This window comes from Oryx dammah, unplaced genomic scaffold (assembly GCF_014754425.2).
Source record: "Oryx dammah isolate SB20612 unplaced genomic scaffold, SCBI_Odam_1.1 HiC_scaffold_18, whole genome shotgun sequence".
Lineage (NCBI taxonomy): Eukaryota > Metazoa > Chordata > Mammalia > Artiodactyla > Bovidae > Oryx > Oryx dammah.
In genome coordinates, this window is record NW_024070202.1 from 876,772 (window position 1) to 891,866 (window position 15,095).

Here is a 15,095-nt window from a genome sequence, read left to right on the forward strand (position 1 = left end):
CTTAAATCCTGAAACCTCTAAGGAAAGGATAACAGCTGATCATGCAGATGAAGCCCTAAAAGCTATGCCCTTCATGAATTATGCACAATGCCCCTAGACAAGCCACAAAAAACTCGGGCCGCTACTCACCTTTTTATGCTTTATCATGTGATCTAAATTTGCCTGGCAGACTGCAAGGCACCCCTTTCAGCACTCCCCTTAAGCAAAATGAACCGCTCCCTTGTGAATAATTCACAAGCTGATACTTCCAACGAATCAGGTGCAAAAAGGGCCAAAATGGTCTCCCTCAACAGCTCATCTCCTCATGCATAGCAAATAAAACCATGGCAAAGGAAATCCGGTGACACTGTCCCCTTGGGAAGAGCCTAGCATGCTAGGCTCCAGTGTCCCTTCTACAGCCTGGGCTGGGGGCTCCTCTTCCTAAAACAACATGTGAGCCCCAATGTGTCCGGTCTCTCAGCCTTTAATACCCAAGACATCATATTAGAAGCAGAGGTCACAAAGGTCATTAGATACCTCCACATGCCACGTCGGTCCCGCCTGTTCCCACCATCACCAAGACCCTTCCTGAATCAAGCCCTCCCCAGATTCCACCTTGAGTTCAGGAACCTCAAACTTTGCCTCTCCCCTGGGGAAGCACACCAAATCCTACCCCATGGACAAGAGTATTCATACACGGATCCTAAGGGTTGCCCCAAACATCCCCCTAAACCCGGTCTCTATAAACCCTGCCTCCGAGGGACGCTCAGAAAACAGACTTCAGAGTCCTACCCTTGAGTCCCTAACGCCACTTGTGTCCCCTCAAAAACAGCCACCTCTAAATGCCACACCAGGTTCAGAGCTCCCAAATGTGTCCCTTCGAGGATCCCTGAAATTGAGCCCCTCCTTTGAATGCTGTTCAGGAGACTGGGAGGACTGTGATCCAGCTCACCCTCTGTGCCAGTAGGAAGCCTTGCTTTCCTGCTGGAGATGAACTGAAGCCACGGGGCAATGGAACAGCAAATCACCTCGGTCACAGAAGAGCCAGAGTTTTATGTGTTCGATGCAGTCCCTTTCGAAATCCCAATGATGGTTTTTGTGGAAATAGGAAAACTCATCCTTAAATCTCAAGAGACCCTGAATAACCAAAACAATCTTTAAAAAAGAATAAAACTAAAGAACTCATACTTCCTGATTTCCAAACTTACTACAAAATCAGTCATCAAAACAGTGTGGTAATAAATGCAAAATGAACAAACAAAAAACCCAGTGTGGTATTGGTACAAAGACAAACATATAGACCAATGGAATAGAATAAAGTCCAGGAGTAAGATGTTGAATTTAAGGTCAAATAACTTTCGGCAAGGATGCCAAGACGATTTGGTGGGGAAAGGGCAATCTTTTCAACAAATGGTGCTGGGAGAATTGGATACCCACATGCAAATGTAGGAAGTTGAACACTTGGCATCATGTACAAAAATTAACTCAAAATGAATCAAAGACCTAAATGTAAAACCTAGACCAATAAAACTTTAAGAAGACAACAGAACAAAAATTTCACAACATTGGATTTGGCAATGATTTCTTAGGTATGATACCAGAAGAACAGATTTAAAAAAAAGGAAAAATAGGCTCATTGAATTTATTTAAAAAATTAAAACTTCACCATAAAAAGACACTATCAACAGCATAAAAGAGACAATCCACCAAATGGAAGACAATATTTGGAAGTTAGGTATCAGGTAAGCAAATCATGTTCAGATATATATAGAGAACACTTTTGTAGACGACCTGCTTCTGGGTTGGGGTTTTGTACATAGCAGAGCAGCTCTCTCACTGCTATCTGTTGAAAGACAGCCCTGACACAAGGCTTTGAAGGAACAGAAATTTTGGGGGAAAAAAATTAAAAATAAAGAAAATAAAATTAAAAAGAAAAGAAAAGTAAAAACAGAAAGAATATGTAGAGAATTTATAAAACTCAACAACAACAACAAAAAAAAAAAAACTGATTCAAAAACAGGCCAAGGGATTGGATAGACATTTCTCCAAGGAAGGTATATAAGTGGCCAATAAGCACATGGAAAGATGTTCAACTTCACTATTTATTAGGGAAATACAAATCAAAGCTACAATGACTTGTCACCTCATGCTCATTAAGAACAATATGGAATAGCAGATAAGTTCCAAATAGGAAAAGGAGGACGTGAAGGCTGTATATTGTCACCCTGCTTGTTTAACTTATGTGCAGAGTACATCATGAGAAATGCTGGGCTGGAAGAGGCACAAGCTGGAATCAAGGTTGCCGGGAGAAATAACAATAATCTCAGGTATGCAGATGACACCACCCTTATGGCAGAAAGTGAAGAAGAACTAAAGAGCCTCTTGATGAAAGTGAAAGAGGAGAGTGAAAACGTTGGCTTAAAGCTCAACATTCAGAAAACAAAGATCATGGCATCTGACACTATCACTTCATGGCAAACAGATGGGGAAACAATTGCAACAGTGTCAGACTTTATTTTTGGGGGATCCAAAATCACTGCAGATGGTGATTGCAGCCATGAAATTAAAAGACACTTACTCCTTGGCAGGAAAGTTATGACCAATCTAAACAGCATACTAAAAAACAGAGACATTACTTTGCCAACAAAAGTCCGTCTAACCAAGGCTATGGTTTATCCTGTAGTCATGTATGGATGTGAGAGTTGGACTCTAAAGAAAGCTGAGTGCCGAAGAATTGATGCTTTTGAACTGTGGTGTTGGAGAAGACTCTTAAGAGTCCCTTGGACTGCAAGGAGTTCCAACCAGTCCATCCTAAAGGAAATCAGCCCTGGGTGTTCATTGGAAGGACTGATGTTGAAGCTGAAACTCCAATATTTTGGCCAACTGATGCAAAGAGCTGACTCATTTGAAAAGGCCCTGATGTTGGGAAAGATTGAAGGCAGGAGGAGAAGGGGACAACAAGGGATAAGATCGTTAGATGACATCACCTACTCAATGAACATGAGTTTGGGTAAACTCTGGGAGTCGGTGATGGACAGGGAGGCCTGACGTGTTTTGGTTCATAGGGTCATAAAGAGTCGGACATGACTGAGCGACTCACCTGAACTGAACTCGTTATGATAGTCAATATAAAAAAGCAGAAAACAAATGTTGCTGAGAAATTGGAAAACTTGTGCACTGTTGGTGGAAACATAAAATGGGATAGTTACTGTGGTAAGCAAAGCAGTATGGTGGCTCCCCCCACCCTCACCAAAATATAATTTTCATATGATCTAGAAATTTCTTAACCTAACCTTAACCCATATATATATATATATATATATTCCAAAAGTGAAACAAGATCTCAGTGATATTGGTATACCTAGATTCCTAGTGATATTATCATAAGGGCTAAAACATGGAAACAACCCAAGTATCCATCAATGAATCAATGGATAAAAAAAATGTGGTATATATGTGCAATGAAATATAATTCAGCCTTAAGGAAGATAACATGCTACAGCACATTATCTACAGATGAAACTTGAAGATATTATGCTAAGTGAAATAAGCCAGTCACAATAAGGCAAATAGTGTATGATTCGAGTTATATGAGGTATCTAAATAATCATACTTATAGCCATAAAATGTAGAATGGTCGTTGCTCAAGACTTGGGGGAAAAGAATGAGAAGTAATTGTTGAATGGTTATAGAATTTCAACTTTACAAGATGAAAAGGGTTCTGAAAATGGATAGTGGTGATGGTTGTACAATATTAGGAATATGATTAATACCACTGAGCTGGGTACTTAAAAAAGTTTAAGACTGCAAATTTTATGTTCTGTGTATTTTACCACAATAAAACACATTGGAAAAAAGTAAAATTGCTGGATCAAAATATATGCATATTGTCAAAATCATTGATGTCCATTATCAAACTGACAGAAAGTTTGTACCTATTTGCTGATTGAAAGGGTCATTTGTCCTTTAAGAAACTGTTATGCTAAAGTACCTCTCTCGTGTGTGTCTTTCCCATCCACTCTTTAATTATGTCCCCTGGGAGCTTATAAAACACTGCTACCTTCTCGAAGGTATATATGATTATGGAAGCTTTAGGAAGAGGGCATAATTTTAACAATCACAATGTGGAGGAAAGTGCATGTACGTGTGCATGTTGCATGGCTATCCCTTGCTGGCTACGGATGCTCATGAAATTAAAATGGTCCTTGGTTTTAGGAGGCATGAGAATATGCCGAAACAGCAGAGGTCAAGTCAAAGACCCCTCTAAGATAGAAGATGTGGGGAATGGGTTATGGCCACCATACTGGATAGAAGAGAGCATTTTTCAGAATCGTCGACCATAGATAGTCCTGGAGCTCTACCTGTCATTCCATTCCTGATTAATATCTATTGCCTTTGAAGATTTGATTGTAGGTTTGCTAATTATTATTAACAAGGTGAGTGGACTTCCCTGGTGGCTCAGACGGTAAAGTATCTGCTTACAATGTGGGAGATCCAGTTTCAATCCCTGGGTCAGGAAGATCTCCTGGAGAAGGAAATGACAACCTACTCCATTATTCTTGCCTGGAAAATCCCATGGACAGAAGAGCCTGGTAGGCAACAGTCCATGGGGTCACAAAGAGTCAGACGTGAGCAACTTCACTTTAGCAAGGTGAGAGCATCCAATAACCTAAGCAACCATCTGTGGGGCTGATGTGGCTTAATGTTAGCCAGCGGTTTTTTCCACTTGTTGGAATGTTCTTGACTCATTTTCTTATAATCAAAAGATTGTAAATATTCCATCACCTCTTCCTTCTTATCTTGCCTATTTCTTCTTACATTTTACTAATCAAACCTGACTTCCTAAGGTCATTGATGATTCTGATATTATGTTCTGTTTCTGCAAAAATAATATACAGAATGCTTCCAAATATATACTTATTCTTTACATTCCAATTTCCTTTCTTATAGTTTAATTTTATCTTTAATAAATTTTGAGATGAATTTGAAATAAGGTTTCTTTTTTCTAACTACTTAATCAATAATCCAATTATTATGCCTTAAATAATTTATATTTTCTCCATTGACCTAAAAAAAATTCTATCATATGTTGTTATCTTGTTCTTCAATTCAGTTCAGTTCAGTCGCTCAGTCGTGTCCAACTCTTTGCGACCCCATGTATTGCAGCACGCCAGCCCTCCCTGTCCATCACCAACTCCGAGAGTTCACTCAGATTCACGTCCATTGAATCAGTGATGCCATCCAGCCATCTCATCCTCTGTCATCCCCTTCTCCTCCTGCCCCCAATCCCTCCCAGCATCAGAGTCTTTTCCAATGAGTCAACACTTCGCATGAGGTGGCCAAAGTACTGGAGTTTCAGCTTTAGCATCATTCCTTCCAAAGAAATCCCAGGGTTGATCTCCTTCAGAATGGACTGGTTGGATCTCCTTGCAGTCTTAGATTTCTGCATTTTCTCTTCAGTTTCATCATTGTGTCTTCCCAGTTTGATAGTGATACAATATTGTTAATTGTATTATAACTATGCATTATGGCGTCTGGCAATGAAAGTGATCTTTTATATGCTTGCTTCTGCATTGTGTGTGTGTGTGTGTGTGTGTGTGAGGGAAGGGCTGGATAATTTTTTTCTCCACTGTATGTACTTTAAGATGACCATTAACTTCATTTTGTTGAGTTACAAGATTATCTATCTGATATTTTGTATAGAGCTATCTGAAATTTTAAAAATTAACCTTGAAAAAATTTATTTCTTTACAAATATTGCTTTTCCCTTGTCTTCCCCACCTCTATTCCAGTATGAACATAGTATGCTTCTCAGTTTATACGATTTTAAAAGTATTCCTGGACTTCCCTGGTGGCCCAGTGGTTGAGAGTCTGCCTGCCAGTACAGGGAACATAGGTACAGTCACTGGTCCAGGAGGGTTCCACATGCCATGAGGCGACTGAGCCTGTGCTCTGCAACAAGAGAAGCCACTGCCATGAGAAGCCTGCACACTGCAATGAAGAGTAGTCCCTGCTCTTCGTAACTAGGGAAATACCGTGTGCAGCAAGGAAGACCCATCTCACCCAAAATAAATAAATAAATCTTGGGAAAAAAGTACCCTTAAGTAATTTTGTTATTTTATTTGTTTACTACCTGAACTGTCTTTCCATCTTAAGCTTCTTTCTGCATATTTTATATTCTTGTTTCAATATATAAATTCAATATCTAACAACCATTACTTATAATGCCCCAAACCACACACTTATCTTATTTTACTTATTTTTCCAAAATGTCTTATGATGTGGATATTATCATTATTTGTTTTTTGAAGGGGAACAACAAACAAACAAATGAAATGGAAGCTTAACTAGTTTTATGCTTGATACTACACTTGATCTTAGCCAAAAGGCCGAAACGAAGATCATGGCATCCGGTCCCATCACTTCATGGGAAATAGATGGGGAAACAGTACAAACAGTGTCAGACATTATTTTTTTGGGCTCCAAAATCACTGCAGATGGTGACTGCAGCCATGAAATTAAAAGACACTTACTCCTTGGAAGAAAAGTTGTGACCAAGCTAGATAGCATATTCAAAAGCAGAGACATTACTTTGCTGACTAAGTTCCGTCTAGTCAAGGCTATGGTCATGTATGGATGTGACAGTTGGACTGTGAAGAAGGCTGAGCGCTGAAGAATTGATGCTTTTGAACTGTGGTGTTGGAGAAGACTATTGAGAGTCTCTTGGACTACAAGGAGACCCAACCAGTCCATTCTGAAGGAGATCAACCCTGGGATTTCTTTGGAAGTAATGATGCTAAAGCTGAAGCTCCAATACTTTGGCCACCTCATGCGAAGAGTTGACTCATTGGAAAAGACTGTGATGCTGGGAGGGATTGGGGGCAGGAGGAGAAGGGGACAACAGAGGATGAGATGGCTGGATGGCATCACGGACTCGATGGACGTGAGTCTGAGTGAACTCCGGGAGATGGTGATGGACAGGGAGGCCTGGTGTGCTGCGATTCTTGGTGTCTCACAGAGTCGGACACAACTGAGCAACTGAACGGAACTGAATTAGTTTTAGGAATTTGCTCAAATTCACACCATATGTGTCCTCTTACTTACAATGTCAGGGAACCTAAATTTTAGAGAACAAAGAATTTCCTGGAAAATAGTTTAAAATTTCAGATTCCTTGGCCTATGTGCTGAGATTTTGATCCTAAGGATTTCAAGAACATGTACCTGCCTTCCCTCAGCCTGGTGTGGATGTTGTCATCTACACCTTGGACAATATTGCACTGAGGTTGGTATCATGTGAACGGTGTCTTTTTCCATTCTGTTTTGTTATGGTTATATTGCTAGAATATTAATAAGAAATAAATTGGTGTTTGTGTATTTTATATCTTGCCACCATCTAAGCCACCATATACATTCAATATATAAAAAAAAATGTTCACTTCATCCATTTGGGATAATGAGATAGATGATCAGTACCTGGCACAGTGTCCCAATAGCTGTTAAATAAATTACCTGAAAGTATTGTACATTTCCTTTCTTTGATAGCATTTATATTCACATTGATGAGATATTTTCTATTAGCCAAAACATCCAGAATAACTTTAACTCACAGCTTCAGCACTTTGTTCTCTTTTGTCCCTGTTCTCAACATTCATCACAGACAATAAGGTGTAACAAAGATAGAAATTCTGATAGACTATAGGTATTTTCCTTAATAGCAATTGAGCTATTACCCATTTTACTGAATGTAATTAATTTTTGTAAATATTTGTATAATTTAAAATATTTAAAAAAACATCTTGAAATTTACTTTGATATTGAAATTATTAAGGGAATAGTGTCCATAAAGTATTTTGCCAAAACAAGCCATGAAGTTAAGAGAAAAAAAGAAATATAGTCTAAAAGATTTGCTTTAAAATGTTACCTAAGGTCTAGCTCCTGAGGTCAACCCCCTTAATTTTCCACCAAAAGACATAAATTCACCACATTATTAAGAGACACAAAAAGAATGTTTTCAGAACTTGGGATGAATCTCAATGGTGTCAATTCCTGTAGGTTTTACACAAAGCCTATAGCAACATGGAGCTAATTAGCATGGAGAGGACAAAAATCTGATCGGTGTAGATATGGAAAGAATTGAAGGAGAAAAGTTGAAAATGGCGAGTGTATAGTTGTGAGAATTGAAGGAGAAAAGTTGGAAATCACAAGTGTATAGTAGCAAGAACTTTATAAGAAGATTAGTTGCACAGAGGAGCTGAGAATTTAAGCAAAAGGGGGAGGCACAGTGGTGTCAAAAGAAGAATTCCTTTCGATGGGAAAGAAAATAAAGCTGTTTGAAAAATTAAGGAGTGACCCAGCAGAGTGGTGAAAAAACCACTGATGCAGGAGAGGGGGATCAGAGAGAGAGAGAGGCTGGGTGGAAATAAGCAAGAGGAAATGAGATGTGGTGAACAAGTTGAGATGTTAGCTTCAGTATTCTAATAGGAGAGAAAGAACTCTGTGGGCACAGATTCAGGTGGATGGCTAACTGTGAAGAAAGGAGCTGTGAACATCCTGCCTTAACTGCTTTATTTTCTCAGTGGAGGGAAGTCGGGTGACCATAGAGAAGGATGGGGGGAAGGCATGGGACGTGTGAAGAGTAGGAGTCCACCAAGAGGGAGGGAAAATGAATGGTGAAGGAAATTCTGTATTATATCCCATAAGATGAAGGAAGGTCATATCACAGCCTCTGAGGCTAGTGGCTGTGAACTTGATGGAGACAGAGCAGTATGACAACATGATTTTCCATCCAACTGAGTTGCCTAGCCTCCAGTGCAGAGTAATCCTGTCAAAATAATAATAAGGTTACAACATGTAGTAAGGATACTCCCTGTCCTCCAGCCTCTGAGGCCTCTTCTTCCATTCTTCCCACTTGATAGGACACCTGAAAAAGAGCTGCACTCTTCAGTGTATGAAGAGTGTGGTGAGTCCAAAGGGAGAGAAGCAAAAGGGACTTGCCCAGGTGAAAATCTCATTCCTGTCATTAATAAAAGAATGAAAGAAAACCTGACAGGGTCAGAAAGCACTGAGACAAATGTGAGATGTAGCCAACTTGTTATATACAAAATTCAAGGTGAGGATTATTTGAAATTGATCAAAAGGTGGATTGTCCACACACAGCAGGACTGTTCCAGGTTAGTAGCATCAAATATATTTATGCAGATGTAAGCTTCATTGTGAGAAACCTGATGCTGGGAAAGATTGAGGGCAGGAGGAGAAGGGTGCAACAGAGGATGAGATGGCTAGATGCATCACCAACTCAATAGACATGAGTTTGAGAAAACTCTGGGAGATGGTGAAGGACAGGGAAGCTTGGCATTCTGCAGCTCTTTGCATGGGGTGGCAAGGAGTTGGACATGACTTAGAAACTGAACAACAACAAAACTCTTGGTGTGTGCATTCAACTAGAGCCTGCAGCTTGGGCCATAAAACATGCTCTAATAGTGTATCATCAATGTTGCTAATTTTTTTCACTGATCCTATAAAATCTCCACACTCTTTGCCTCCACTTTGTGATCTTCTAAAAAATAGACTTGTTGCATTAAATGTTCTTAATAGTCAAATAAATGTAAATAGATCTTTCTGGGTAAATATCTCAATTAGAGAAGAAAGCTAATCAACCAAACAGTCCCCTAGGTGTGTCAAGACCTCCAGGCAATTGTGCTTGGGTGGGAGGATGGGTCTCTGAGGCACGGCCATTCAGAGTCACCAGAGGGGCATCTGCCACCCTCACAGGCTTTGGGAAGCCTCCCGGGGTGCTCACCAGCTGCTGCAAGCTGACCTGAGGGTTTGGGGCCAGCTTGGAAGAAACTGCTGCCACCTTGCCCTGTGACCACCCTTCCGTGTGCTGGCTTCAAGAGTGAAGGCAGCTTGGGGCAGCAGTCTCCACTGTCCTGCCATTGGTTGTCCTGAGACAGACCTATTTTGTATGCTTTATTTTTAACTGGAGTTCTGGACTTAACTCCCTGATACACTGGACAAAGTAGTATATGGCTATTGATTTCCTCACTTCAATTCTATCCACTCAGGTGAACTCTATCTAAAGATCGTGAAGTTTATGAAATATACGGCTTCATAAGAACTCCTTTTGGATTCCCATTCTACAGGAGGCAGACAGAGGGTCAGAGTAGCTGGATGGTTTAAAAACAAAAATTCAAGAACAAGCACCTGATTTAAGAATTGCAGCAAGTGGGGGTTAATCTAAAAGTTCCTGTGCTCATATTAGTTATCCATCCTGCTTCTGGATCAGTAAGGAGACCAGAGACTCCATCTGGGGCAATAAACCATCAGTCACTTTTAGAGAAATCATTGCCACTTCCACACTTTGTGTAAATTTAATGTTTTCAGTTCTATGGTGTAGCTTGCTAAAGATGTGCACAGACGGATTTCAAACAGATTTCAAATTCTATGCAAAGCATGTCTAACACTTACAGATGTGGAGAAATAAGTACACAAAATTCTTACAAAAAATTAGTGTCCTAACTCTAGTTGAGTAAAGCCCATGTGAATAATCAAATGAAGATAGAAAGAAAACAGGGAAACCCTGAAAACAATTTCACACACTCACTGAACTTTCTCTATACCAGAGTGGGAAGGCTGAACGGGTTCCCTTTTTTTTCTTTATTTATTATTATTTTTTTTTGAAACATATATACTATCATGTAAGAAACAAAGTGCCAGTCTATGTTCGATACAGGATACAGGATGCTTGGGGCTGGTGCATGGGGATGATCCAGCGAGATGATATGGGGTGGGAGGTGGGAGAGGGATTCAGGATTGGGAGCTTGTATACACCCATGGTGGATTCATGTCAATGTATGGCAAAACCAATACAGTATTGTAAAGTAAAGCAAAGTAAAAATAAAATTAAAAAAAATAAAATGAATTCTAAATTCTCTGTACAAGAAAGGTTTCTGTTTTCTAACTTTCTTAGTACTCAAACATTTTTATTATTGCCAGTTGACTTGACAAAACAAAAAAGAGAAGGTATCCTCCAAGCGTGCCTGAACTTTGCTATACTGTTGCAGGCTGCTATTCTGATTCATAGCAAGAGAAACACCTGCTCAGGAGAAGGGAAAGAGCCAGTGCTCATATGTCAAGAAGATTTGTGCCTCTTTGAAAAATAGCAAATTTCCCTTCACATTATAAAAATCTCAAGTTCAAAGTGAACAATTTGTAAATGGAACAGAAAAATATATACTTTCAAATCTACTGCTTACAGATTGCAGATTACTGCCTCATTGCTAAGGCACAGGGATTTTCATTCTAATTTTTTAACTAAATCATTCTTCAATTCATTTTGTGTCATGATGTTTTTAAAACCATGTAGTTGTTCTCATCCTGGTAGATCGATCTAGTCTAAAGTGTCCTAAGGGCAGGTTGGTGCACATCATTTCCTCAGTACAATTTTTAGTATGGTGCAGACATTTAATAGAGGCTAAACAAGGAGTCCCTATTTGTCAGAACTGTGGAAAATTCTGGAAGAGATGGGCATACAAGACCACCTGACCTGCCTCTTGAGAAATCTGTATGAATGTCAGGAAGCAACAGTTAGAACTGGACATGGAACAACAGACTGAGTCCAAATAGGAAAAGGAGTACATCAAGGCTGTATATTGTTACACTGCTTATTTAACTTATATGCAGAGTACATCATGATAAATGCTGGGCTGGATGAAACACAAGCTGGAATCAAGATTGCCGGGAGAAATATCAATAACCTCAGATATGCAGATGACATCACCCTTATGGTAGAAAGTGAAGAAGAACTAAAGAGCCTCTTGATGAAAGTGAAAGAGGAGAGTGAAAAAGCTGGCTTAAAGCTCAATATTCAGAAAACTAAGATCATGTCATCTGGTCCCATCACTTCATGGGAAATAGATGGGGAAACAGTGGAAACAGTGTCAGACTTTATTTTTCTGGGCTCCAAAATCACTGCAGATGGTGATTGCAGCCTCCTTGGCAGGAAAGTTATGACCAAACTAGACAGCGTATTAAAAAGCAGAGACATTACTTAGGCAACAAAGGTCCGTCTAGTCAAGGCTATGGTTCTTCCAATAGTCATGTATGGATGTGAAAGTTGGGCTATAAAGAAAGCTGAGCACCTACGAATTGATGCTTTTGAACTGTGGTGTTGGAGAAGACTCTTGAGAGTCCCTTGGACTGCAAGGAGATACAACAAGTCTCTCCTAAAGGAGACCGGTCCTGAGTGTTCATTGGAAGGACTGATGTTGAAGCTGAAACTCCAATACTTTGGCCACCTAATGTTAAGAGCTGACTCATTTGAAAAGGCCTTGATGCTGGGAAAGATTGAAGGCAGGAGGAGAAGGTGATGACAGAGGATGAGATGTTTGGATGGCATCACCGACTCGATGGACATGGGTTTGGGTGGACTCTGGGAGTTGGTGATGGACAGGGAGGCCTGGCGTGCAGGTTCAGGGGGTTACCAAGGGTCGAACACAACTGAGCGACTGAAGTGAACTGATACAAGGAGCAGGTGCTATTAGTATTGCTGAAATGCAATGTTTTCCCATTCCATAGCCTGGTTCTTTGACATAGTGGGCAGATGAAAAACTCTGATGCCTGGTAGAAGTTCCCACAGGGCATCATTCTGTGTCTGACCTGCCTATAGCATTTTGCTTGTAGGGGCTACACCTTCCAAGATGCAAGGTGTTATTAACAGTCTTCCCTGAAAGGCTACTGCAAGGGTGTGTGACCTGGGCAATGGTAAAGGGCCCCCTCAAATTGCCCATTCTCACAACGGTCCTGTGCTTGTTTTCATGCTCTGCTGCAGCAATCTTGAAACTCTTAAAAATTTATCTCTCACTCACAGAGTTAGAGAATGAACTTATGGTTTTTAGGGGAAAGAAAGGGACAGAAGGAATAGTTAGGGAGTTTGGTATGGACATGTATACACTAGAGTTTCCCAGGTGGCCCTAGTGGTAATGAAGCTGCCTGCCACTGTAGGAGATGCAAGAGAGGTGGGTTTGATCCCTAGGTTGGGAAGCCCCCCTGGAGAAGGAGGTGGCAACCCACTCCAGTATTCTGAAAAATTCCATGGACAGAGGAACCTGGCAAGCTATGGTTTATTGCGCCACAAGGAGTTGGATGTGACTGAAAACACACACATGACACACTGCTATATTTAAAATGGATAAACAACAAGGACCTACTGTATAACACATGGAACTCTGCTCAATGTTATATGGCAGCTGGGATGGGGAGGGAGTTTGAAGGGGAATGGATACATGTATATGTATGACTAAGTCCCTTCACTGTTCATCTGAAACTATCACAACGTTGTTAATCAGCTATACCTCAATACAAAATAAAAGTTTCAAAAAATAATAAATTTTATACTGAAAAAAAAATCCAGTCACTCAAAATTTAAAACAATCACCAATCAAGAATTCTCCACCCACCTTGGGGAGGTGATTTCATGTAAACAGGGTTTGTTCATTTACACTAACTCTAGTTGGAAGAGCTGGACTCAGGCTGTAACTTTCCAGGCTTCAGAGTTCCCCCTTTAAAGCCTACTTGTCTGACTGGAGTCCCAAGTGGCTGTCATCATGCTCCCATCCTAGCTCAGGATGGCTGTGGCCTGTGGTCTGTATGAGCAACATGAACAAGAACATGGAGGCACAAGCATCTTCAGGAAGAAAGGGTTTAGCGTCAAGTCTTTCAGAGTTGGATTCCCAGTCAGGCTCCCAGGAGTGGCATGCAATTTACCCTGTGGTTTAAAATTTTTTATACCACATATGAGCAGATGCACAAGGAAGTTCTTTGCAAAGACCAAGAATGCTATAACAACAATGGCATCTTACATATTTTGGAGAAAAAAAAAAATGAGAGAATAAAGTCTTGCCAAAATATTTCAAGAGTGCAAAGAACACTTTGATGTCATTTTCACATGTCAGGAGAGCATTTACATTAGTGTGGCAGAAAATCTGTGGGCCTGAGAGCAGGAGACCTGTCAACCTCTGCACATGATTAGCGTGGACATGGTATATACCCTGGAGAATGCCAGCTTTGGGTCTCTGATCATCTGTGAGCTCTGACAAGGTCTCCAGTAGGTGGAAAACAAAGAAGGCAGTCTGACTGAGCTGCTCCTGGCAGTAGGGGGGAAAGCAGGAAGGAGCTTTGTGCATATCTTTGCTTCCATTGAAGATCTTGGCTAACTTGAATTCCTTCTTAGTCAATCCCCCACCTCTAAAGGAAGGAAGTGAAAGAGATATGCTTTTCATGGAAAAGAGAACATGGGCAGATACCAGGAGGCATAAAACCCTTCCAAGAATGGAGATGGTGTTCCAGGTACTTTCCATGGAAGAAATAATTCAGTGCTCACTTTTTCCATAAGGAAGTTACTGTCAAGGAGCTTCATTTCCAGATAAGTCCACTATGGCTGATCCTCCTAGCTCCTCCCTTTACCTTGGTCACATTATATGACACCAATTTGTGTAATAGTCTTAAAGAGTTTTGTGAGAACTCTTCATTATGACCCTTCCATATTGGGTGGCCCTTTACAGCATGACTCATAGCTTCATTGAGTTATACAAACAGCTTCTTTAAGACAAGACTGTGATCCATGACCCATCCCAAGATAGGCAGATCATAGAGAAGAGTTCTGAGAAAACTGTCGTCCAGTGGAGAAGGAAATGGCAACCCATTCCACTATTTTCACTTAAAGAACCCATGGACAGTATGGAAAGGCAAAAAAAGATATGACAACAAAAGATGAGCCCCTCAGATTTAAAGGTATCCAATATGCTACTGGGGAAGACCTGAAGACAATTACTAATACCTCCAGTTAGAATGAAGTGACTGGACCGAAGGAGAAATGATTGTCAGCTGTGGATATGCCTGGTGGTACAAGTAAATTCTATTGTTTTAAAGAATAGGAAACTTGAATGTTAGATCCATGAATCAAGGTAAACTGGACATGGTCAAGCAGGAGATGGCAAGAGTGAACAATCACATTTTAGGAATCAGTGAAATGGATGGGAATGGGAGAATATAATTCTGATAGTTATATCTATTATGATGAAGCAAAAGTAATTATGGTAGTGCAAATATAATTGGAT